Below are 25,153 nucleotides of genomic sequence, written 5' to 3'. Positions count from 1 at the left end.
GTGGTAAATTGGATTAGTAAGTATGCAGATGATACTGAGGTTTGTGACGTTGTGGATAAGGAAGTAAGTTTTCAAAGCTTGCAGAGAGACTTAGCCCAGTTTGAAGAGTGGGCTGAAAGATGCAAGATGGAGTTTAATGCTGATAATTGTGAGGTGCAAAATGTTGGTAGGACTAATCAAAATAGGGCATTCATGGTAAATGGTCGAGCATTCAGGAATGCAGTAGAACAGAGTGATCAAGGAATGATGGTGCATATTTCCCTGAAGGTGTAATTTCATGTGGATAAGGTGGTGAAGAAAGCATTTGGTATGATGGCCTATATAAACCAGAGCATTCAGTATAGGAGTTGGGATGTAATGTTAAAATCGTAAAAAGCCGAATTTGGAGAATTGTGTCCAGTTCTAGTCACGGAATTATAGGAAAGATGTCAACAAAATAGAGTGAGTACAGAGGAGATTTACTAGAAATTTACCTGGGTTTCAACACCTACGTTACAGGGAAAGGTTGAAGAAGTTAGATCTTTGGAGCTTAGAAGGATGGGTGGGGGGGGGGGACTTGATAGAGGTATTTAAAATAATGAGGGGGACAGACAGAGTTGACGTGGATAGGCTTTTTTTTTCCATTGCGAGTAGGGGAGATTCAAACAAGAGTACATGACTTGAGAGTTAGGGGGCAAAAATTTAGGGCTAACAGAAGGGAGAGCTTCTTTACTCAGAGAGTGGTGGCTGTGTGGAACGAGCTTCCAGTAGAAGTGGTAGAGGCAGATTTGATATTGTCTTTTAAAGGAAACTTGTATACTTATATCGACAGGAAAGGAATGGAGGGTTATGGGCTGAGTGCAGGTCGGTAGGACATGGTGCAAGTAAGCGTTCGGCACAGACTAGAAGGGCCAAGATGACTTGTTTCCGTGCTATAAATGTGACATGGTTATATCGTTATAAGTCTAAGGTGTGAGGGGAAAGGAAATTAATTGGGGCCCGTGTGTGTCAGGAACGGGTGGCAGGATTGGACCCAAATGCAGGACGCAGACACTGAAGTACTAGGGGTAGGACAGTATGGGGATGCCATGGCATGTGAGGGGTAAGGCAGGAGGATCCCAGAGTTCGTGGCAGGGCAGGAGGATCCCACATGGCGGGTCGCCTGTATCCCCGGCAGGGCCGCCTCCCAGGCGGAAGCACAGAGGCCTGGGCCAGTCGCTGACACCTGGGCATGTGCGGGGTACAACTCTTAGGGAGCAATAGAGGGAAATGGCAGAAACCCCCGCCTGCCAGCGGCAATCCGGCCGGAACTGCCCTACGGAAGTAACCGGTAGGAAGGGGCAGAACCCCCGTCGGGCAGCGGCAGTCCGGACGGAACTGCCCTACGGAGGGTAACCGGTAGGAAGGGGCAGAACCCCCGCCGGGCAGCGGCAGTCCGGCCTGATCTGCCCGACGGAGGCAAGGGAATTAGAAGGAAACTGGGTCCAGGGTGAGCAGCAGGACTACCGTGATACACCGGTAAATTGGAAAAGGCAACCGTCAGTGTGGCAGCGCGAGCAAGGGGAATAAGGCGGAACAGCGGGACCAGCGCACAGGATAGAAGCAGGAGAACAAGACCAACCGGAGAGAGCAAAGACAGAACAGGCCGGCAACCCGGGGCAGAGCAGGATTCCGAGCAGGGCGGCAACTAGGGCAGAACAGGATACAGACAGAATTCAGAGCCGCCGGTCCAGTTACAGAGCGGGTTTAAACAGGCTTCAGAGCAGGACGACCCCCGAACTAGGCTCCGTCCCCGAGCCCCTTATAAACACCTGCCCCCCTAATAGGCAACAGGTGCACCTCCTTAAGCCAAGATGATCCAATGTCTCCGTGTGACTGGAGGGCTGGCTGCAAGGCCCCGGAGTCCGGAGTTCGCGGACCGGAGCAAGACCCGGAAGGTGGGCTCCGGACCGGACCCCAACAGTGTGACAAACCTTTCATTACCGAGATTCTGGTCAGTCTATGGAACGAGTTGACAGAGGAAGTTTTCGAAGCTGATGCATTAGAAACTTGGACACTTGGGTGTATAACACGTGACCCATTCAGACTGACGTCTCTCTGACCTGTTTGCGAAGTGGTTGACAACCCGCCGGGTCCCGAGGAAATGGGAGGATCTTCGTTCTCATCGATGCGGGGTTCCTCTTTCCGAAAGTTCAGCTCTGAGTAGGTGGAGTTCAGACCGTCTGGAAGAGAGGAGAGAGAGAGAGAGAGAGAGAGAGAGAGAGAGAGAGAGAGAGAGAGAGAGAGAGAGAGAGAGAGAGGAGAGAGAGGAGAGAGAGAGAGAGAGAGAGAGAGAAGAGAGAGAGAGAGAGAGAGAGAGGAGAGAGAGAGAGAGAGAGAGAGCCCAGATAAGAAAGTGTGCGAGGGGTAGAGAAAGGGGGAGTCAGTCGGGGAGAAAGAAAAGCGAGGGGGTTAGGGAAGAGAGAGAGATTAGTGACGGGGAGAGAATGGGTAAGACAGCGAGAGAGGTGAGGAAGAAGAGGAGGGAGAGAGGACAGAGACGTGGAGACTCAGAGAGACCGAAAATGATGGACAGGGAGATGAGACAGCGATGTGTGCAGGAAAATGAGAGAGAGAAATGGGGGAGAGAGAACTGGGAGAGAAGGGACAGAGTGGGAGAAGGGTGGGGGAGGGGGAGAGAGTATTCCGAGGTGTGAGAGATGAATGTACAATGTACAGGGAGGAGGTCAGACACCTAGAGAGTTGGTGCAGTGACAACTACTTGATGCTTAACGTCACCAAAACCAAGGAGATGATCGTCCCTCTTAGTCGGTCTCAGCCTGAGCACACACCCCTCAGCATCAGCGGCTCCACAGTGCAGAGAGTGGAAAACATCAAGTTCCTAGGGGTGCAGATCTCGGACAATCTCACCTGGTCCAGGAACACCACTGGGATTGTGAAACGGGCCCAGCAGAGATTGCACTTTCTGAGGAAACTTAAACAAGCATCTCTCCCCACTAACATCTTAACTACATTCTACAGAGGCGTGGTTGAGAGTGTGCTGACCTTTTGCATCACAACCTGGTACTCCAGCTGCAGTGCTGCCGACAAAAATCCTTGCAGAGGGTGATTAGGGAAGCAGAGCAGGTTATTGGGTTCTCCCTACTTTCTGTCCATGACCTCTTTCAGAGTCGATGCCTCCAGAAGGCACGGTACATCAGTAAAGACCCCTCATACCCTCTCCATGAACTGTTTGATCTTCTGCCATCAGGTAAACGTTACAGGAGCATCAAAACAAAACCCACAAGGCTACTAAACAGCTTCCTCCCACAGGCAGTCAGACTGCTAAATAGCTGCTCTACCGGACTCTGCTTTGGACTCTTATAACTTGAGTTTAACCGATATGTAGCTGTTGTGTTTTACTCTTTATTGTTGCGTTTGTTAGGTTATGATTACACTTGCCCCTGGGAAACGCTGTCTCATTCTGCCCTGCAGAGCTGATGCATGGTTAGAATGACAATAAAGATTTTGAATCTTGAATCTTGAATGGAGGGGAATGAGAAGAGAAAGGGAGGGAGGGTGGAAGTGGGAGAGGGATGGCGAAGCGAGAACAAGAGGATTTCAGAGAGAGGGGAAAGAGCGAGGGGGGAGAGCGTCGGGGAGCGGAAGAGAGGGTGGATGGAGAGAAAGAGAAGGCGTGAAGGGGAGATGAGCGGGAAACCCAACGACTGAGAGAGGTGGCAAGAACTCGCGGGGTTGACGGGGGTATGAGAGTGAAGAGAGAGAGAGCGATAGAGTGCCGGGGGAGACAGTGATTGTGATAGATAAATGGGACACAGAGGTGGCAATGAGATAGGGTGAAAAGAAGGATACAGAGGGAGATTGCAGGGGAAATAGTGTGAGGGAGGGACAGGGGAGGGAGCGGGAGGGGGGCGGGGTGAGAAGGAGAAAGAGGGAAAAGAGAGTGGAGTTAGAAAAGGGAGAGAGGGGTTAAAGATTTAAACCGCTGTCCCTACTCGCCGTCTCTCCAGCTGTACTCCCTCCTCACGATACCAACATGGCGCTAACTCATCTCCACTACCCCTACCCCACAGAGTTCGCTCCTCATCGCCCCTTCCTCCACACGACCCACACCATGCCAACTTCCCACAGCACTCCTTCCACACTCCATCCCACGGCGCTCCCTCTATTCCGCCCCTCCCAAGGCGAAACACTCCGCATCGACCATCAAAGAGAGTTCCCTCCTCTTCGCATCTCTCACGTGTTCCCTCCGAGTTATTCTCAAACAGGGAATCATTAGGGTGCACTCTACATTTGTCCTGAGATCTCTCGACAGGATTGGAGACGTCAACTAAACAGGGACAAAACAACAAAGATGAAACTGACCTCGATCTGTCCGGACCCGGGGCGCCGAGAGGGTCTTGAAATTAACTTCCGCGTACAATACATCAGGTTCAGCTAGGTCAGAAGACGGAGTGTCAAACACAGAGTGAAGCTCCCACCACACCGCCCCAATAGACACTCCCGGGGTCAGGCAGAGTCTGAAGATCCCTCCACACCGTCCCATCATACACTCGCGGGATCAGACACAGAGTGAATCTCCCTCCACACCGTCCCATCACACAATGCCGGGATCAGACACAGAGTGAATCTCCCTCCACTCCGTCCCATCACACACTCCTGGGGTCAGACACAGAGTGTATCTCCACTCACTCCGTCCCATCACACCTCACAGGGTCGGACACGGAGTGAATCTCCACTCACACCGTCTCATCACACACTCCCGGAGTCAGACACGTAGTGACTCTCCCTCAAAACTCCCCAGCAGAGATCCTGGAGTCAGACAGATTGAATCTCTCTCCCCACGTGTTTCTGCCCCCTTACATCGGGAGGAAGACCGTGAGTCAGTTTTAGTAAACACATTGATGTAAGTCCCGCTGTCGTCCATGCTGGCGAGCATCCTCTGCGTCTCTGAGCTCAGAAAGGGGAAGTAACCGTTGTCAAAGGAAGCCTTTCTTGATAGGGGAGTTAGAACGACAGCAACAAGCACGATAGAAAGGGAAGAGAGGGAGAGATGAGTGGAAGAAGGTGATTTGAGAGGGATGCAATGAGTGAAGAAGGAGTGAAAGACTGAGGGATATGTGACACTGATGCAGAACCTCTATTGTTCGAGGGAATTGTATCCCCTCCACCACTTCCCCACCCCCACCAGCGGTTGGTTCCTTGTTTGACCGCCGGACCCTCCCACTGCTCTGCTCATCACCGGGGATTCAGACCCTCTGTGCGGGGGAAACCACGACACCAGGGTCAAACACCCACCGAAGTAAGCGAGCCCCCTCTCTCCGAGTGAAATGAACAACTCCTCACAGTCTCTCCCTCAGTCTCTCAAATCTACACGAGATTCACAGCGGAAGATAACGCTAACAACAGATTGCCATTTTTGGACTCTGTAGTGCTTATCACAGAAAATGGACGTGTGGATATTGAAATTTACAGGAAACCAGCGCACGCTGACCGGTATCCGCGGTTTGACTCGCCTCTCCAATTAGAACACAAGTTGGGGGTTATCAGTTTTTATTTCAGAGAGGTCATGAACGCGTGCAGCTGCACTGACTGGGCCTTCGTCAAACCACTGTCCCCTAATTATCTCCCACAAATGTATCCAACCCGGTTCAATTTCGCTCCACTTTCCCGCTCCCTTCCTCTCTCCCCCCTCTCTCCGTGTGCCTTTCTGTCTCACTTTCCTCCTCACTAAGCCTTCTCTTACAGTCTGCCGACATTCTCTACCCCTACTTTCATTCTTCCCAATCTCTCTCGCTCAGACTGAATTATCACCTTCACGGAAATATAGCCGGGATGTCTCCAGGAAAGGTGCCGCCCGCTGGGCACCTGGATTGGTTACATTCTTTCCGGAAAGTAAGGGCGGAGGCGAAAGGAGAAGGCGGCTTTGGAAATGAGGAGGGAAGGGGGAGAAGAGAATGGTGCTATGGGTGGCGATGTGCAGGAGCGGCTGAGTGTGTGTGTGTGTGTGTGTGTGTGTGTGTGTGTGTGAGTGAGAGAGAAATAGAAAGAGAAAGGGAGAGAGCGAGAGAGAGGGGAGAGAGAGAGAGAGGGGGAGAGAGGGAGAAGGTCCCCACCGTCACATTCCGGGGAGAGACACATTGAAGCTCCTTCCACACCACCACATCACACATTTATTTTCGGAGTCAGACACAGACTCACAGACTGAAGCACCACCCACACAGCCCAATCGCAGACGCAAGGAGTCAGACAAAGAGAGAAGCTCACTTAACACCACCCCAACACACACTCCAGGGGTTAGACACAGAGTGAATCTCCCTCCACACCATCCGATCACAAACTCCCGCGGTCATTCACAGAGTCAAGGTCACTCCACACGGTCCTAACACACACTCCCAGGGCCAGACAAAGAGTGAAGCTCCCTACAGTTAGTCCCATCACTGATCCCGGGGTTAAACACAATGCAAATCTCCCTCCACACCCTCACATCACACACTCCCAGGATCAGATACAGTGTGAATCTCCCTCCAAACCGTCCCATCACAGATTCCCGGGGTCAGAGACAGAGTTAATCTCGCTCCACACTTACCCCTCACACACTCCCGGGGTTAGACAGAGTGAATCCCCCTCCAGACCGTCCCATCACACACTCCCGGGGTCAGACACAGAGTTAATCTCCCTCCACACCGTCCCATCACAGAATCCCGGGGTCAGACACAAGAGTGAAGCTCCCTCCACACCGACCTATCACACTTCCCATGTCATAAAGTGGGCGTTGGGAATGGACTCAAAAGTAAGACACAGACACTGAACGACCAGGAACAGGACTAGGCGTGAGGAGGTAGCAAGGGAATTAAGGAAGAAAGGACGCTGGACATGACACAGGCCCCGGACGAGACAAGGATTCCGGGCCTGGGCTAGGACTTGACGAGGATAGCGGAACCAGGACATGGAACTGGGAACTGGGAGCCTGGGCTTGGACTCGGAATCCAGAACCAGGCGAGGGCAAGTCCTGGGTCCAGGACGAGGAGAGGCAACAGGACTGGACGTGAGACAGGACAAGGCAACCCCAGCACAGGACAAGGGAATCCCGGCACCGGGCTGGGCATGGTAATCCTGGGCTGGGTGAGAAGTGGCTACAGGACGGTGACCTTGGACGGAACTATGACTGGACGAGACCCCGAGGCCTAGACCTGGTCGAGGAAGAGACAGGAACGTAGAGCCCTGATCGAGGGAGAGCAGTAACGCAGAACAAAGAGCCTGGGTCGAGGGAGAGACAGGAAAATGGAACAACTAGCGGGGACCCCTCCGTGGGTACAGGACGTAGGGCCGGGACTCCTGACACAGAACGCTGAACACGACGAGACGGTTCCCAACGCTAGGGAGCGGAAAAACAGCCGGCCCTACCGAGCGAAGGCGTGGACACAGACAGACAGTTCCAAACAGGGCGAGGCTCCAGACAGAGGCAAAGCGAGGCAAGTCTCCCGGCAGGAAGGTGAAGGTAGGGATACAGATTGGGGGGGGGGGGGGGCTGGGTGACGTTATGGACAGGAGCAATCGGACATCCAGAGGCTGAATCCTGAAGCTATTTCTGAAGCCAGCCCCAAACAAGAATCACCTTCCTCAACAGAAACTGGTGAAATCCGGAAAACCTGGAATGCGCATTTTACGGACCGGACCATAATATGCCGGGGTCAGACACACAGATAATCTCCCTCCACACCGCCCATCACACGCACTCGGGAACAGACACAGAGTGAATCTCCCTCCACACCGTCCCATCACACACTCCCGGGTCAGACACAGAGTGAATCTCCCTCCACACCGTCCCATCACACACTCCCGGGTCAGACACAGAGTGAATCTCCCTCCACACCGTCCCATCACACACTCCCGGGTCAGACACAGAGTGAATCTCCCTCCACACCGTCCCATCACACACTCCCGGGTCAGACACAGAGTGAATCTCCCTCCACACCGTCCCAACACACACTCCCGGGTCAGACACAGAGTGAATCTCCCTCCACACCGTCCCATCACACACTCCCGGGTCAGACACAGAGTGAATCTCCCTCTACACCGTCCCATCACACACTCCCGGGTCAGACACAGAGTGAATCTCCATCCACACCGTCCCATCACACACTCCCGGGGTCAGACACAGAGTGAATCTCCCTCCACACCGTCACACCACACACTCCTGGGGTCAGACACAGAGTGAAACTCCCTGCACACCATCCTATTACCCATTCTCGGGATCAGACACAGAGTGAAACTCCCTGCACACCATCCTATTACCCATTCTCGGGATCAGACACAGAGTGAAACTACCTGCACACCGTCCAGCACACAGTTCCGTGGTCGTACACAGAGTGAAACTCCCTCCACACCGTCCCATTACCCACTCCCGGGGTCAGAAAGAAATTGAAGCTCCCTCCCTCCGTCTGTGCCCCACTCACTTCCCGATGGAGACCGTGAGTCCGGTTTTACGAGCTTCACATTCACGTAAGTCTCGTTGTCGTCCATCCTGTCGAGGATCCTCTGCGTCTCTGAGCTCAGCGAGACAAACAAACACCAGATGAGAAGCTGATAAAGAGAGGAGCCGAGAGCAGAAACCTTGACATTTAGATATTGAAGTTCACAGGAAACCAACACACGCTGCGCGGTGTCTGAGGTTTGACTCTCTTCACCCATTGGAACATAAGCTGGGGGTTGTCAGTGCTTCAGAGAAGTATTGAAAGCGTGCGGCTACACTGACTGGGCCATCATAAAGACAGCAAAAAATAAAAATAGCAGGGACTACAGCCCGACAGACGGAGTTCTGGAGCTCTCTGAAAAACACTCCATCACCTGTCTATCACTTTCTCTCTCTGCATCCCTCACTCTCCCCTCACTATCTCCCTATTTCTCTCCCAGGAATGCCTTTAAACCGCAACAATTTCGCCCCTGTCTCCAGCTCTCTCCTTTTTTCTCCACTCCCTCTCTTTCTGCCTTTCTATCTCACTGCCCACCCCACCAAGCATTCTCTTTTTGTCTCCCCACCCTCTATACCCCACTTTCCCTCTTTCTACTCTCTCCCCCTCACAGTGAACGTTCATCGGACTGAAATGTGATCGGGCCGTCTGTACCGTTCCCGGGAAATGGACAATGGGGATTAGTTACATCCTCCACAGTAAGCAAGGTGACAGGCGACAGGAAATATTGGGGGGACAGTGGCTAAGGGAGTAGTGGTGCGGGATGCGTTGTGCTTGTGCGGCTCTGCGTTTGTGTGTGTGTGTGTGTGTGTGTGTGTGAGATAGAGAGAAAGAGAGACAAAGCACAAAAATACAACTGCAGATACTGTGAATCAAAGAATACGAACAGAACGCTGGAAGAACTCAGCAGTTCAGGCAGCATTCGGGAGAAAAGAGTAGCCTACGTTTCGGGCCGAGACACTTCATCAGGAATAGTGGGGAAGAGAGGGCCGAAGCACAGTAATAGAGATAAGGGAGGGGGAAGGGGTAGAGGCGCCAGGTGGAAAACAAATCAGAGGAATGATAAAGGGGGAGGGGGAGGGTATAAGCATGAAAGAACTGTAGAGATAAAGGAGGAGGAAGTTGAAAGGGGAGAGGGGCAGAGAGGGACCTGGGATGGGGGAGGGGGAGGGAATGACCGGAAATTGGAGAATTCAATGTTCATACCACCAGGCGAGAGGCTACACAGACGGTAGATGAGGTGTTGCTCCTCTAACCTGAGTTTGGCCTCATCATGGCAGTAAAGGAGGCAATTTATGGACATACCTAGATGGGAATGAGAGGCAGAGTTGAAGTGGGTGGCAACCGGGAAGTCCTGCCTATTGTGACGGTCAGTCACAGAGTGAATCTCCCTACACACCGTCCCACCACACAATCCCGGGGTCAGACACAGAGTCAATCTCCCTCCGCACCGTCCCATCACACACTCGATAGGGTCAGAAGCAGAGAGAAGCTCCCACGCATTTTCCAATCACACACTCCCGGGGTGAGGCACAGAGTGAATCTGACGCCTCACTGTCCGATAACACAACAAAGATTCAGAGACAGACAGAATCTCCCTCTTGACTCCCCTCTCAACAATCACCAGAACTTTAGCGTTCCTGTAGTCTGTAACAGTGTCTGGGAGGCAAACGTTTGTGTGAGACCAGAAGTAGAACTAAGGAGGGAGGGGGAGGAGCCAGAGGGCTGTGGTGGGGTGTTGAGTTTGCAGTCACAGGGCGGAAGTGGTGTGAAACCACACGACTGGCCTGTACAGACAGAGACGCAGAGAAGCTGTGAACCGAGAGATCGATATCCGGTGGAAGTGACCAGAAATAGCAACAACGGTGTGGAGGGTGCTGCACTCTGTGTCTGACCCCGGGAGTGTGTGTGATGAGATGGTGTGGATGGAGCTTCAGTCTGTGTCTGACCCCTGGGAGTGTAATAACCCCCAACTTGTGTTCTAATTGGAGAGGAGAGTCAAACCGTAGATACCGATCAGCGTGCGGTGGTTTCCTGTAAACTTCAATATCGAGATACCCTAAACACCGCACAGTCTAAACATGACATTCTTGTTTTTGCGACTTCTGCTGGTGTAAATTTGGTGTAGATTTGACAGAGATAGAGAGAGACTGTGAGGAGTTGCTCGTTTCACTCGGAGGGAGGGGGCTCTCTTGCTTCGGTGGGTGTTGGGTGTTTGTCCCTGGGGTCCGTGGTTTCCCGCGCACAGAGGGTCTGATTCTCCGGCGATGAGCAGAGAAGTGGGAGGGTCCGACGGTCAAACCAGGAACCAACCACGGGTGGGTGGGTGGCAAGGGGAGACAATTCCCCCGGACAACAAGGCTCAGCATGAGTGACACATAGCCCTCCGTCTTTCACCCCTTCTCGACTCATTGCATCCCAGTCTAATCCCCTTCTTCCACTCCTTTCTTCCTCCCTTCTATTTCTATCCCCCTCCATCTTCCCTCCACTGCATCCCTCCTCCCTGTCTGTAGAACACTTCCTTCTCCCTCTAATACTCTTCCCTCCTCCATGTCCCTCTCTCTTTCTATCTCACATTCCCTTATCATCTCGCCCTCTGCTTTCTCCCTCTCACTCCTAAAATTTCTTCAAAAATTCCCCAACATTTCCAACTCTGTATGTCCATTCTCCTCTACATCTGACCGTACCCCCTTTTTATCTCCACTCTTCCCTCTCTGCCCATCACCCAGGTCTCCCTGTCCGAACTCCCCCATACTTCCCTTATTCTCCGCTCCCCCTCCTTCTCCCCACTCTCACAAGTCCTACCCCCGCCACTCTGACCTCTCGAAAAAACGCACTTTCACAACCTCATTCCCCCTCCTGCCCGGCACCTCCTCCCCCTGCTCTCGGCCTCTCCCTTTATCGGCCATTGATCTGCTGTTTGTTTGTGTCTGTCCAACTCTCCTGTAAACTCAGACTTCCTTTAATAACGGCTGCTTCCCCTTTCTGAGCTCAGAGACGCAGAGAATCCTTCACAGAATGGACGACAGCGAGACTTGCATGAATGTGAAGTTTACAAAAACGGATTCACGGTGTCCTTCTCGCGGTATGGGGGTAGAAAGATATGCGGAGAGAGATTCAAGTTGTGTCTGACCCCCGAAGTTTTTGATGGGACGGTGTGGAGGGAGGTTCACTTTGTGTCTGACCCCGGGAATGTGTGATGGAACGGTGGGGAGGGAGAGTCACTCGGTGTCTGACCCCGGTAGTGTGTGATTGGACGGTGTGGAGGGAGATTCACTCTGTGTCTAACCCCGGGAGTGTCCCCTTCTCTCAAGCCTTCTCCCCTCTCCCTCGCTCCCCTGTCCCTCCCTACAACTATTTCCCCTGCTGTCTCCCACTGTCTCCTTCTCTTCGCCCTCTCTTATTGCTCCTGTCTCTCTGCTATCACAGTCACCTTCTCTACCACTCTCGGTCTCTCCCCTCGCTATTTCCCTCTCTCTCTGCTCACACTTATAACCCCCCCCCCCCGTCGACTACCCCTTCCGCTCTTTTCACCTCTCTCTGTCCCTCAGTTTGCCGCTCATCTCCCCTCCACGCCTTCTCCTCCTCTCTATCCATCCTCTCTCCCGCTCCGAGAGGCTCTGCCCCCTCGCTCTTTCCCCGATCTCTCTGAAATTCTCTTGTTCCCTCTTTCCCATCCCTCTTCCACTTCTCCCCTCCCTCCCTCTCCCTCCTCAATCCCCTCTCCTTCCTCTCTCACTCCTCTCACTCGTTTCTCCCCCAACACAGTCTGCCCCCTGTTCCCATTCCCAGTTCTCTCTCCCCATTCTTTCTCTCACATTTTCCTGCCCAATGCCCACATCACTCTCTCCCCTCTGTCCATCGTTATCACCTTCTCTCTGTCTGCGCGTCTCTGTCATCTCCCCCTTCTTCCCCATCACTCTCTTTGCTGTGTCACCCCTTCTCTCCCCCTCACTTATGCCATTCTTTCTCTTCCCTTTCCCCCCACTCTCTTCTCTCTCTCCATGACTCCATCCCCCATTCCCCTCCGCTCTCACTGGACAAACAGGTCAGAGTTCACAGTGATGACGTCATTCTGGAACGGTCACATGTGATGCTCCCAAGTGTCCAGGTTTAAAATGCATCTGTCTCGACCACTTCCTCTGTCAGCTCGTCCCATAGACTGATCACAATCTGGGTAAAGATAGCTTGTCACTCGCTTCCCTATTAAATCCCTTGCCCCTCTCACCTTGGACCTCTGCTCTCTGCTCCTCAGTTCTCCAAGTCTAGGGACAATAACTGTACGCATTCGCCGCTCGTGATTTTATACATCTTGTAAGGTCACCCCTACGCTCCAAGGAATAATGTCCCAACCTGCCCGAAGCCGTTTTGATGAGCAGAAGATCTTGTAGTGTATGTTCATACCTCCCTGAACGTGGCTGCAGAGTTTGGTGGGATGGTTAAACAGGTCTATGGCATTCTTGCCTTTATTATTCGGGCCAGTCAGTACGAATGTCAGGGAGTTATGTTACAACTTTATTAAAATCACTAGTCAGGCTGAATCAGGTGTATTGTATACAGTTCAGGTCACCCCATTATCGGAAGGATGTCAGGGCGTTGGGGAGCGTCCGGAGGGGATTAACAGGACTCTGCCGGGATTCGGTGGCATGTGTTACAACGAGAGGTCGGACACCTGGGTCGCTTCCTCTGGAGCGGAGGAGGCTCAGGGGAGATCTGACTGATCTCTGGAATCCGTCAGACGCCTGTCAGCCTTTGCCAAGTCAAGGCATTTGGACTCTCGGCACTGGCAGCTGAAACTAAATGAGATTGAGAGAGGGAGGGTGTGATCGTGGTTGAAGGAGAGAGCGCGGATGATGGGTGGGTGGGAGCACCAGTGGGATTCACGGCTGAATTCACACACACGCTGAATGGGCTCTCTACAGGTGCGCAGAAACAGGAGCCGAAACAGAACAGCGGAAATAGATCGTGCCGTAAGATCTGCCTACTCTGCCTAGTTACATTCGCCGTCGGCGCGATAGTGGCCGGGATCTCGAAGTATGGTGAGTCGAACAGTTCCAGTGGAGTCAGGCCATAAACAAGCGGCGTGGAAGTAAATGCCAACGCTAAACCCCAGCGTGACACGGCCTCGCCCTTCACTGTGAAACCGACACACTCTCGCCATGACATCGAAACGCCCCTTACAGTGACGCCGACACGCCCCTCACGGTGACACAGACGTGGCCCCCAACGTAGCATAGATAGGACACTTACCATTAAAACTTCAGTGCCCTCACACCGTGCACGACAATACACGCACGTGTCACTGACACACCTCTTACTGTGACACCGGCACTCCTCTCACCGTGACACTGACACTGCCTTTACGTGAGAGCTACACACTCATCATTGCGACAGTGGCACTCCACTCTCCACGACACCTCATTCGTCACACTATGACACCGACACTCGCAACACCGTGATACCGTCCAGCAGACATCATTACGGCAACATTCCACCCAGCATGACACTTACACACCCCACATTGTAAGACTGACACGCACGTTACCATAACCACGACAGGCTCCAAACCGTGACCTCGTCACGTCTCTCACCGTGACACGGACACTCCCCTGACAGTTACACGGACACCACACCTGACTGTGACATCAACGCTTCCGTCTCCGTGACACTTACACACCTCACAAAGCAGCACTGACACTCCCTTCACCGTGAAACCGACACTTCACTCACTGTGACTCCGACACAACCCTATCGGTCACACTGATTCACCACTCACCGTGACACCGACATACCCCTCACTGTGACATTGATACACCCCTCTGCGCAACACCAGAAAACCCCGAGCGGTGACACCAACACATTCATCACTTTAAAAAGAGAAGCAAGCTTCAACGGTTCTTCTGAATCACAGCAAGCAGGCTGCGGAGTAAGTCGCTGGTTTCTTCGGGAAAAAAAAGTTCAGATTTTTTTTCAAACTACTTGTGGTATAAGAGGCACGACTGCGCTGGCGCGTGACCTCAGAGCGCGGAAAATTTAAAAAGAAAACCGCCGTATCCAGCCGTATTTATTTAGAACTAACAGTTGGATTAGAGGTATGCATTTTGGATTAGTGTTGTGCCTGGAGTGCCAGACGTGGGGACCCTGGGAGACTCCCAGCCTCCCCCAGGAATACATCTGCTCCAGATGTAATGAGATGAAGCTCCTTAAGGATCGTGTGAGGGATCTGGAGCGACAACCTGATGACCTTCGCTTATTAGAGAAAGTGAGGATGTGATCGATAGTACCTATAGAGAAATAGTGGACAGCACCACTGTGACAGTCCCTGTCAGGAATCGATATCTAGTTTTAGATACTGTTGGAGAGGTTGACCTGACAGACGAAGACCACAACGAGCGGGACTCTGGCACTCTGCCCAGTGCCGTGATAAAGCGAGCAAGGAGAAATGCCGTAGTTATCGGGGATTCCATCGTGAGGGGAACAGACAAGAGATTCTGCGAGTCGGACAAGGATACCCGAATGGTGTGTTGTCTCCCTGGTGCCAGGGTACAGGATATCTCGGATCCGGTCCAGAGTATTCAGAGGAGAGAGGGCGAGCAGCCGGGGGTCTTGGTACATTTGCTACCAAGGACAGAGACAGAAAAAGAGAGGAGGAAGATTACTAGGTGCTAGGGAGAAAATTGAAAAGCTGTACCACCAGAGTAATAATCTCCTGATTACTGCCTAATTAAAGTAAGAATAGCAGAATGTGTGGCTAAGTAACTGGTGCAGAGGGCAGGGAATCAAATTCTTGGGTCATTCGGATCAATGTTCGGTGAAGTATGACTTATACAAAAACGATGGGTTACACCTGAACTCAAAGGATACTAATATCCTGGCGGGAATTTTTAATCCAGCTGTTAGGGAGGGTTTAAACTAAGTTGGGAAGGGCAAGGAAACCAGGGTCTTAGGGTCGAGGAAGAGGAAAATAGAAATCAGTCAAAGATACATTGCAGGAAGATGGCAAGACGGACAGGCAGGTGAATAGACAGGAGAATTTGCTGTGCGATAGAAATATAGGAGAATCAGTAACAGATACTGATCCAAATGTACCACACTTAAATGACCGCAGCATTAGAAATAAAGTGGATGACCTTGTTGTACAGCTGCAGGTTAAACGATATGACATAGCAGCCATCACTGAGTCATGGCTAAATGATGAATGTGATTGAGAACTGAATGTTCAAGGATACAAAGTGTATAGGAAATATAGGAAGATGAGTAAAGGGATTGGCGTGGCCCTGATGCTAAGCAATGATATCGAATCACTGGAAAGAAAGGACATAGGATCAGAAGAAGTAGAATCCCTACTGGTCGAGTTAAGAAATGGCAAGGGTAAAAAGACATTAATAGCCGTTGTATACAGGCCTCCAAACAGCAGCGGGTTGTGGACTACAAGTTACAGCTGGAAATTAGAAAAAGCGCGTCAGAAGGAAAATGTCAAGATAATTAAGGGAGCTATTAATATGAAAGTAGATTGGGCAAGTCAGGAAGATTCTGGATCTCAGGAGAGAGAGTTTGTAGAATGCGTACGGGATGGCTTTCTGGAGCGGCATGTCCATAAGCACACCAGGGGATCAGCTGATTTGGATTTGGTGCTGTGTAATGAGACTGGGCTGATTAGGGAGATAGAGGCAATGGTAACTCTTGGAAGTAGTGATCATAATATGATCGAGTTCAGTTTCAAATTTGAAAAGGAGAAGCTGCTATCAGGTGTATCAATTTTTCAGTGTAACAAAGGAAATACCAGTGGTATGGGAGAGGAACTGGCACAAGGTGATTGGAAAAGTAAGCTAAATTGAAGGACAGTAGAGCACAATTGGATGAAGTTCCTACAATAAATAAGGTAAGTGCAGGAAACATATATTCCAAGAAAAAAGAAAATCATAAAAGGAAAAATGACACAAATGTGGCTAACCAGAGACGTTAAGGCTAAAGTAAAAGCAAAAGACGCAGCGTACAAAGAAGGAAGAATAGTGGGATAACTGAGGACTGGACGAATTTTAAAAATTTACAGAAGGAAAGTAAGAAAGCCATTAGGAAAAAAAGATGAATTACTAAAGGAAATTGACAATTAACATAAATAGGACACTAAGAGCTTTTTTTAAATATATGAAGAGTAAATGAGTGACACGGGTTGATATAGGAACTATTGAAAAGGATGCTGGAGAAATTATAATGGGTAATAAAGAGATGGCAGAGGAACTAAATGAGTAGTTTACATCAGTCTTCACAGTGGAAGACATTGGCAACATACCTGATAGCCAGAGGTCTCAAGGAATAGAATTAGGTACAGTCAAGATGATTTGAGAGAAAGTGCTTGAGAAGCCAAGTGGACTAAGGATAGATAAGTCTCCCGGACCGGTTGAAGTGCATCCACGAGTTCTGAAGGAGGAGGTATTGCAGATTCTGGTGCTATTGGAAATAACTTCCCAGGAATCAGTAGAATCTGTCATGGTTCCGGAGGACTGGAATGTCGCAAATGTAGTTCCGTTGTTCAAGAAAGAGGGGAATCAGCAAAAAGACAATTACAGACCTATTAGTCTGACATCGGTAGTTGGAAAGTTATGGAGTCGATCCTCAAGGATGAGATTAAGAATTACCTTGAGGTGCATGACAAAATAGGCCCAAGCCAGCATGGTTTCATGCAGGGAAGATCCTGCCTCACCAATCTATTGGAATTGTTTGAGGTAATCTCGAATAAGATAGGCAAGGCAGAAGCGGTGGATGCTGTGTTTCTGGATTTTCAAAAGGCCTTTGATAAGGTGCCACGTAAGAGGCTGCATAATAGGATGAGGGCCCATAGAATTACAGGAAGGATATTGGAATGGGTGGAGCATTGTTGATAAGCAGATAGCAAAGAGTTAGAATACAGGTATCCTATTCTGGTTGGTTGCCGTTTACCAGTTGTGTTCCGTAGGGGTCGGTGTTGGGGCCGCTTCTTTTTACACTGTATATCGATGGTTTAGATTATGGATTAAATGGGTTTCTGGCTAAGTTTGCGGATGACACCAAGATAGGTGGAAGAGCAGGAGCTGTTGCAGAAACGGAAAGTTTGCAGAGAGATGGTCAGTTCAGGAGAGTGGGAAAAGAAATGACATGAGATACAATGCTGAGAAATACACGGTTGCACATTTTGGAAGAAGAAACAATCGGGCAGATTATTATTTAGATGGGGAGAAAATTCAAAAATCGGAAGTGCAAAGGGATTTGGGGGTCCAAGTGCAGAATACACTACAGGTTAAGCAGCAGGTTGGATCGGCAGTAAGGAAACCGAATGCGATGCTGGCATTCATTTCAAGAAGAATAGTGTACAAGAGTAAGGAGGTGTTGATGAGGATCTGTGGGGCACTGGTGAGACACCACTTGGAATACTATCTGCAGTTTTGGGCCCCCTATCATAGAAGGAATGTGCTGATGCTGGAGAGAGTTCAGAGAAGATTCACGAGGATGATTCTTGGAATGCAGGGACTAACATATGAGGAGCGTTTGTCGGCTCTTGGATTGTATTCATTAGAGCATAGAAGAATGAGAGGGGATCTCGTAGAAACATTACGAAAGTTCAAAGGGTTGGACAGAGTAGATGTGGAAAGGCTGTTTCCCTTGGTGGGTGAGTCCAGGACAACAGGTCACAGTCTTAGATTTAGAGGGTACCCATTTAGGACAAAATGAGGAGAATTTTTTTTAGCCAGAGAGTTGTGGATTTATGGAATTCGTTGTCACATACAGCTGTGGAGGCGCAACCATTGAGGGTTTTTAAGGAGGAGATTGACAGGTATCTAATTAGTCAGGGTATCAAGGGATATGGGGAAGAAAGCACTAAATAGGAAGTAAATGGGAGAATAGCTTAGCTCATGGTGGAGTGGCGGAGCAGACTCGATGAATCGAATGGCCTTGTGATCTTATGATCACTGTAACATCGACACTCCCAACACCGTGACTCCAACACTTTCCACACCGTGACACCGACTGTCCCTTCACTGTGACACCGAAACTCCCCTGAACGTGATTCCGAGACTGCGAACAGTGACACCGACACTGCCCTGATTGTGACACAGACGTACCTCTCACCGCGACACTTACACGCACTCTTACCATGACACAGTCAAGCCCACACCATTATGTCAACAATCCCTCTTACCGTGAAACTTACACTGCACACACTTTAACACTGATAATCCTCTCACAGTGATACCGCAACGCCCGTCACGTGACAACGACGCTCTCCTCGCAGTGACACTTACCCACCCCACACCGTAACATTGACAGTGATCACCGTGACATTGACAGTGATTACTGTGACACCGACACATCCCTCTTCGTGACACTGATACACCGCTCTGCGTGACACCGACACTCCCCACCCCGTGTCACAGTCAGGCCCCTCAGTGTGACACCGACAGGCCCCTCAGTGTGACACTGACATTCCCCACACTGTGTCACAGAGACGTCCATCACTGTGACACGAACAGGCATATCACACACACACACACACACACACACACCTCAGTGTGACACCGACATTCCCCACACAGTGTCACAGTCAACCCACGCTGTGGTACCGGCACTCCCCACACATTTCACCGACAGGATCCTTCGTGTGAAACTCACACACCCCTCACTGTGACACTGAAACACCCCTCACTGTGACACCAACAGACACTTCAGAGTGACCCCGGCACTCCCCACACCGTGATACCGACACTCCTCAGACATTGTCACAGACAGGATTCTCACTGTGACATGGACACTCCCCTCATCTGACAGCGACTCACCTCACACCGTGTCACTGACATACCACTTGCTATCACTCTCAGTATCACAGACTCGTCAGTCTCTGATCACTTCCGACCGAAACTACCGGAGACATTGGGAACAACAACAGAGATGAACAGGTCCCAACGCCAATGTCAACAGCAAGTCCACGAGTTGATCTCAACCCTTGAATCCAGGACATTTGAGAACTCTTTCCCGGATCTCTCCCGGTCTGAATAATCTATCCACCCCCAACAATATTTCCGTCCTCATCTTGGCTCTCTCGGAGCTGAACCGAACGCACAGCGATCTCCGTCATCAGTTCAATCAGCTCGAAATGAAATACAGAAACATCACCGAAAGCAAAGCTCAGATTTGCCAATACCTCACCAGGAGAAGAGGTGAGACGACATTCCCCGTTTCAACTGCTCCATATAACAGGGGGTGAGAGACGGGGAGGGAGGAGGTGGAGATATTCACTCCATCACTTACCCCAGGAGTGTGTGATGGGACGGTGTGAAGGGAGTTTCAATCTGCGTCTGATCCTGGGGCGGAGTGGAAGGATCGACATCTAGTGTCAGACCCCGGTAGTGTACTATAGGACCGTGCGGGGGAAGCTTCAGCACAAAATATTCTGCAGATGCTGGGGTCAAAGCAACACCCACAACACGCTGGAGGAACTCAGCAGGTCGGGCAGCTTCCCTGGAATCGAACAGTAAACGTTTTATGGCCGAAACCTTTCGTCAGGACAGAAGGTGGACGCATGGGCCCTATAGAGAACGTGGGGGGAGGGTGGGGAGGAGAAGGCTGCTAGGTGCCAGATGAAAAACCAGTAAGGGGAAAGGTCAAGGTGTATGGGAGGGGAAGGGCAGGAAAGGTGAAGGAGGATTGTAAGGGGAAAGCACTACGGGTAGTAGAAGAAGACAGAACCAGGAGTGAGGTTGATAGGAAGATGGAGGAGGAGGCAGAGTGAAAGACGGATGGCGGAAGGGAGGGGGAGGGAATTACTGGAAGTTGGAGATTTCAGAAGAGCTTCGTTCTGAATCTGACCCGAAAAGTGTGAAGGGACAGTGTGGAAACAGCGGCACCTGTTCTCTGATGCCAGGTGTGCGTGATGCGGCAGGACGGGAACTGTATTACTTCACTTTGCATCTGCCCCTGACTGTGTGAATAGAGCTTCTGCAAACAGAAGGAGCTTCTCTCTGCATATGACATCTCTGTGATAGCTCGGAAGAAGCGGGCTTCGCTCTCTATCTGACTACTAGAATGACCGACGTGACTGTGTGGAAGGAGCTTCGCTCTGCGTCTGATCCCAGAAGAGTGTGATGGGACGGTGTGCAGGGTGCTTCAGTCTATGTCGGACCCTGGGAGTGTGTGCTGGGACGCTGTTGAGGGAGATTCGCTCTGTGTCTGACCCCGGGAGTGTGTGATGGGACGGTGTGGAGGGAGATTCACTCTGTGTCTGACCCCGGGAGTGTGTGATGGGACGGTGTGGAGGAAGATTCACTCTGTGTCTGACCCCGCGAGTGTGTGATGGGACGGTATGGAGGGAGATTCGCTCTGTGTCTGACCCCGGGAGTGTGTGATGGGACGGTCTGGAGGGAGCTTCACTCTGTGTCTGACCCCGGGAGTGTGTGATGGGACGGTGTGGAGGGAGATTCGCTCTGTGTCTGACCCCGTGTGTGTGTGATGGGACGGTGTGCAGGGAGATTTGCTCTGTGTCTGACCCTGGGAGTGTGTGCTGGGACGGTGTGGAGGGATGTTACCTTTTTCTGATCCCAGTTGATGGAGGGAGATTCACGGATTCTTCTTTCTGTGTTGCAGAACAAACGTTTTCACAGAACTGGATCAAAAATGAAGACTGATGTTATTTCATATCCAAGATCATAAAATTTTATGATGGAGCGATGGGACATTGTTCAGAACACGACTCAATGCTCCTCCAAATAAATTCAAACGAGGAAAAGGTATGTCCTACCGTGAGAAGAAATATCAATAATCAAGACGTCCCCGAGGTAAAACACACAGTGAATCTCCTTCCACACAAACCCACCACACTGTCCTGGTGTAAGATAGAGATTGAAGCACCCTCCACACCGTCCCATCACACAATCCCAGGGTCAGACACAGAGTGAATCTCCCTCCACACCGTCCCATCACACACTCCCGGGGTCAGACACCGAGTGAATCACCCTCCACACCGTCCCCTCACACACTCCCGGAGTCAGACACAGAGAGAATCTCCCTCCACACCGTCCCATCACACACTCCCGGGGTCAGACACAGAGAGAATCTCCCTCCACACTGTCCCATCACACACTCCAGGGGTCAGACACAGAGAGAATCTCCCTCCACACTGTCCCATCACACACTCCCGGGGTCAGACACAGAGTGAATCTCCCTCCACACTGTCCCATCACACACTCCCGGGGTCAGACACAGAGAGAATCTCCCTCCACACTGTCCCATCACACACTCCCGGGGTCAGACACAGAGTGAATCTCCCTCCACACCGTACCATCACACAATCCCGGGGTCAGACACAGAGTGAATCTCCTTCCACACCGTCCCATTACACACTCCCGGGGTCAGGCACAGAGAGAATCTCCCTCCACACTGTCCCATCACACACTCCCGGGGTCAGACACAGAGTGAATCTGCCTCCTCTCCGTCCCATCACACACTCCCGGGGTCAGACACAGAGTGAAGCTCCCACCACTGTGTCCTGTGACACTCTCCCAGTGTGAGACACAGAGTAAATCTCACTCCACTCTCCCGAGCTCAGACACTGGGTGATTTCCTCTCTGTACCGTCCCTTCACATGGATATGCATTTAGAGGGTGAATCCGAACATTAACTGAAGGAATTTAATTTCACAGAAGTTTGTTTCCAATACTGTCAATCGATCTGTAACATACTGTATTGGAAAATGCGCAGACAGGTGAGGTCTGGACTGTTGCAGCACTGTGGTGAGGAACCGGGTCAGTGGGATTAGTTTGAAGACTTACACAGGGTGTTCAAGAGAGTGGGTCAGTGGGATTAGTTTGAAGACTTACACAGGGTGTTCAAGAGAGTGGGACAGTGGGATTAGTTTGTTGAGTGGTGCATGGTTGTCGAGAGAGGGTGGGGATATGGCATTAATTTGGGAACTGACTCGGGGCTGTGGGGAGAGTGCGGTATCATGGGAGTAGTTCAGAAGCTGACAGTGGGCTGCGGGGAGCGCGCAGATTAGTGGGGTTAGTTTGGTGATGGTCTCCTGTTGCCTTCTGGAGCTGTTTCGTCTCTGTTGAAATTGTCTAAACCTCTTTGATAGGAGTGTGGACTCTGATCTTCAGTACAACTTAAAACATGGATCGCTCACCTGCAATAAGTATGGATGGGATTACAGTTGCAAAAGTCATTACAGTTTCTTCGGCGAGAAGTCGGCACATTTATACCCGAATATTCCTGAAGAGATCCGAGGTCTCTGTCAACACCCCGTGTGGCCGACTTTAATCAAGTGACTACACCCCAGTTCTCCACATTCAATCTGCCCCACTTTCAAATCCTTTCTCCTCCTTTCTACTGATTTTCTCTTTTTACCCTTCTTCTCTCTAACTCATTCCCTTTCCACCCCTCCTCTCCCCCTCGGACCCCAGTCTCTGCCTCTCCTCTCTCGGTTCTCTCCACACACTCTCACCTCAATTCTGTGCACTCTGTCTCTCAATTCCCCAACCCAGGGGAAAAGGTCTGTGCACATTCACCCTATCTGTGCCCCTCCGCGCTTCATACCCACTCTCCAAGGAATATAGACACATCCTTCTTGCCTTCTCTCCATGACTCAGACCCTCTTGACCCGGCAACATCCTCGTAATTCTCCCTCTGCACTCTTTCCATCTCAGTGGCATCTTTCCTACAGGAGGCCGACCGGAATTGAACACCGCCCTCCAAGCGCGGCCGCAGTGACGCCGTGTACAACTTCAACGTGAGCTCAGCACGCTGCAAAGATGTAAAATTAACGTAAATTGGGAAAATAATAAATACTGCAGAAAGGTGAATGCCGAGCGAGTGTTTAAGTGTTCAGAGAGCTTTCGCAATCTGATGGCGGAGGGGAAGCAACTGCTTGTAAATTGTTGAGTTTTCAGACGCCTGTACCTCCTCCCCGATGCTACCAATGAGCACAGGGCATTTCCCGGCGGGAGTCCCGGGGAATTTCACCGGCATTTCCTCGGTGATGGATGTGGTCTTCCCGAGACATTCCTTATTGAATATGTTCTCGGTGGAGGGGAGGGTTGCTGACAGGCAATAATTGGCAGTCTGAGCCTTCAAGGGAAAATGACAGCGAACCAGACTCCGGGGAATGGACGTGCCGAAACCTGGATGTTCAGTCGGGAACATGGCACCTTCTACGTGTTTGAATGAATGAGCTATGTCTAACCAGATGGATTCAGCATTCTGCTCCCTAGCTCTTACCGTATATTGTCTCTCACTGTCGCTCTAATCTCACCCTAAATTGAGAGCGCTAATCCACCTCCTTGACCTTCCTGCTTATCTTTCGGTATTACCTGATGTCGTTGGATATTGAATTCCCAATCCTCTCCACCCTGCAACCACGTCTCTACAATGGCCACCAATAATTCCCTTTTGTACTAATTTGTGCCACAAGATCACCGACCTTGTGATAGGTTTAGGAACCTGTGTCTCTGTATAGTGGTTCTCCTTGCATCAACAGTTCTGAATCCAAACCCGACCTTAAATTTTCTTTATTCAGAAGTCCAGGAACAATACTTTACCCTTTTTCTTCCATAATATTCATCTCACCAGCTTTCATCTCCTCATTAACTTTTAACACAAGTGGCTGAGAATCCTCACGTTCTACCGGTGCCAAGGTTAACCCTTTCTTCACTGAAACAAGTCCACCTGACCGAAAAGGACTGCATTCCTTTTTAACCAAACTCAGATCTCTCAGACCCTTTCTGAGTTTCAACACAGGGTTCAGTACCCTGTGCATCCACATCCTTCACATCCTGAACATAAGCAAACGGGACATCTGCGTCTCCTAGGCTTTAATACCAGTGCCCCTTTCAAATTCCAAGTTTCCCTGATCCTCGCAGCTACTCTCTGAGCAACTCCTCTCTGAAGTAATCTCAATCTTGCGGGTTAAAACAACCTAGTCTGCTAATCCAGTAGACTCCCTCAAGGTAGCGGCATTCTTTTCATTCTAGAACTGCCATATCATCGGGAACACAGTTAAATTCTTCAACTGCAAACAGCTCTTTCAAGCTACCAGTGTCCAACCCTGGACCTTCTAGCTGCCCCATCCGTTTCTCATCTTGGCTCTGTGCCTCCATAACCTCCTTCCTCACTCCAAAATCTTCACCTAGGGGTATCGTATGGGCAAGGTTCAAAATTCAGTTCCTTGACAACACTAAATGTGCTTCGTCTCCCTTACTTTCCTGAGCTCCACTATGCCTCGTTTTACCACCGTCTAAGCTCTCCAGGGAGAGGGCTGATACAAATGTCTCTTTAGAGCGTAGAAGGTTGAGGGGCCACTTGATAGAGGTATTTGAAGTTATGAGGGCGATAGATGGAGTTGACGTGTATAGGCTTTTTCCACTGAGGGCAGGGGACATTCAAACAAGAGGACATGAGTTGAGAATTAGGGTGCAAATGCTTAGGGGTAACACAAGGGAGAACTTCTTTACTCAGAGAGTGGTAGCTGTGTGGAACGAGCTTCCAGTAGAAGTGGTAAAGGCAGGTTCGGTATTGTCATTTAAAGCAAAATTGGATAGGTATATGGACAGGAAAGGAATGGAGGGTTATGCGCTGAGTGTTGGTCGGTGGGACTAGGTGAGAGTAAGTGTTCCGCATGGACTAGAAGAGCCGAGATGGTCTGTTTCCGTGCAGTAATGGTTATATGGTTACTAATC

This window comes from Hemitrygon akajei, unplaced genomic scaffold, assembly GCF_048418815.1.
Source record: "Hemitrygon akajei unplaced genomic scaffold, sHemAka1.3 Scf000071, whole genome shotgun sequence".
In the NCBI taxonomy this organism is placed as follows: Eukaryota; Metazoa; Chordata; class Chondrichthyes; order Myliobatiformes; family Dasyatidae; genus Hemitrygon; species Hemitrygon akajei.
This window is presented reverse-complemented; position numbering follows the sequence as displayed.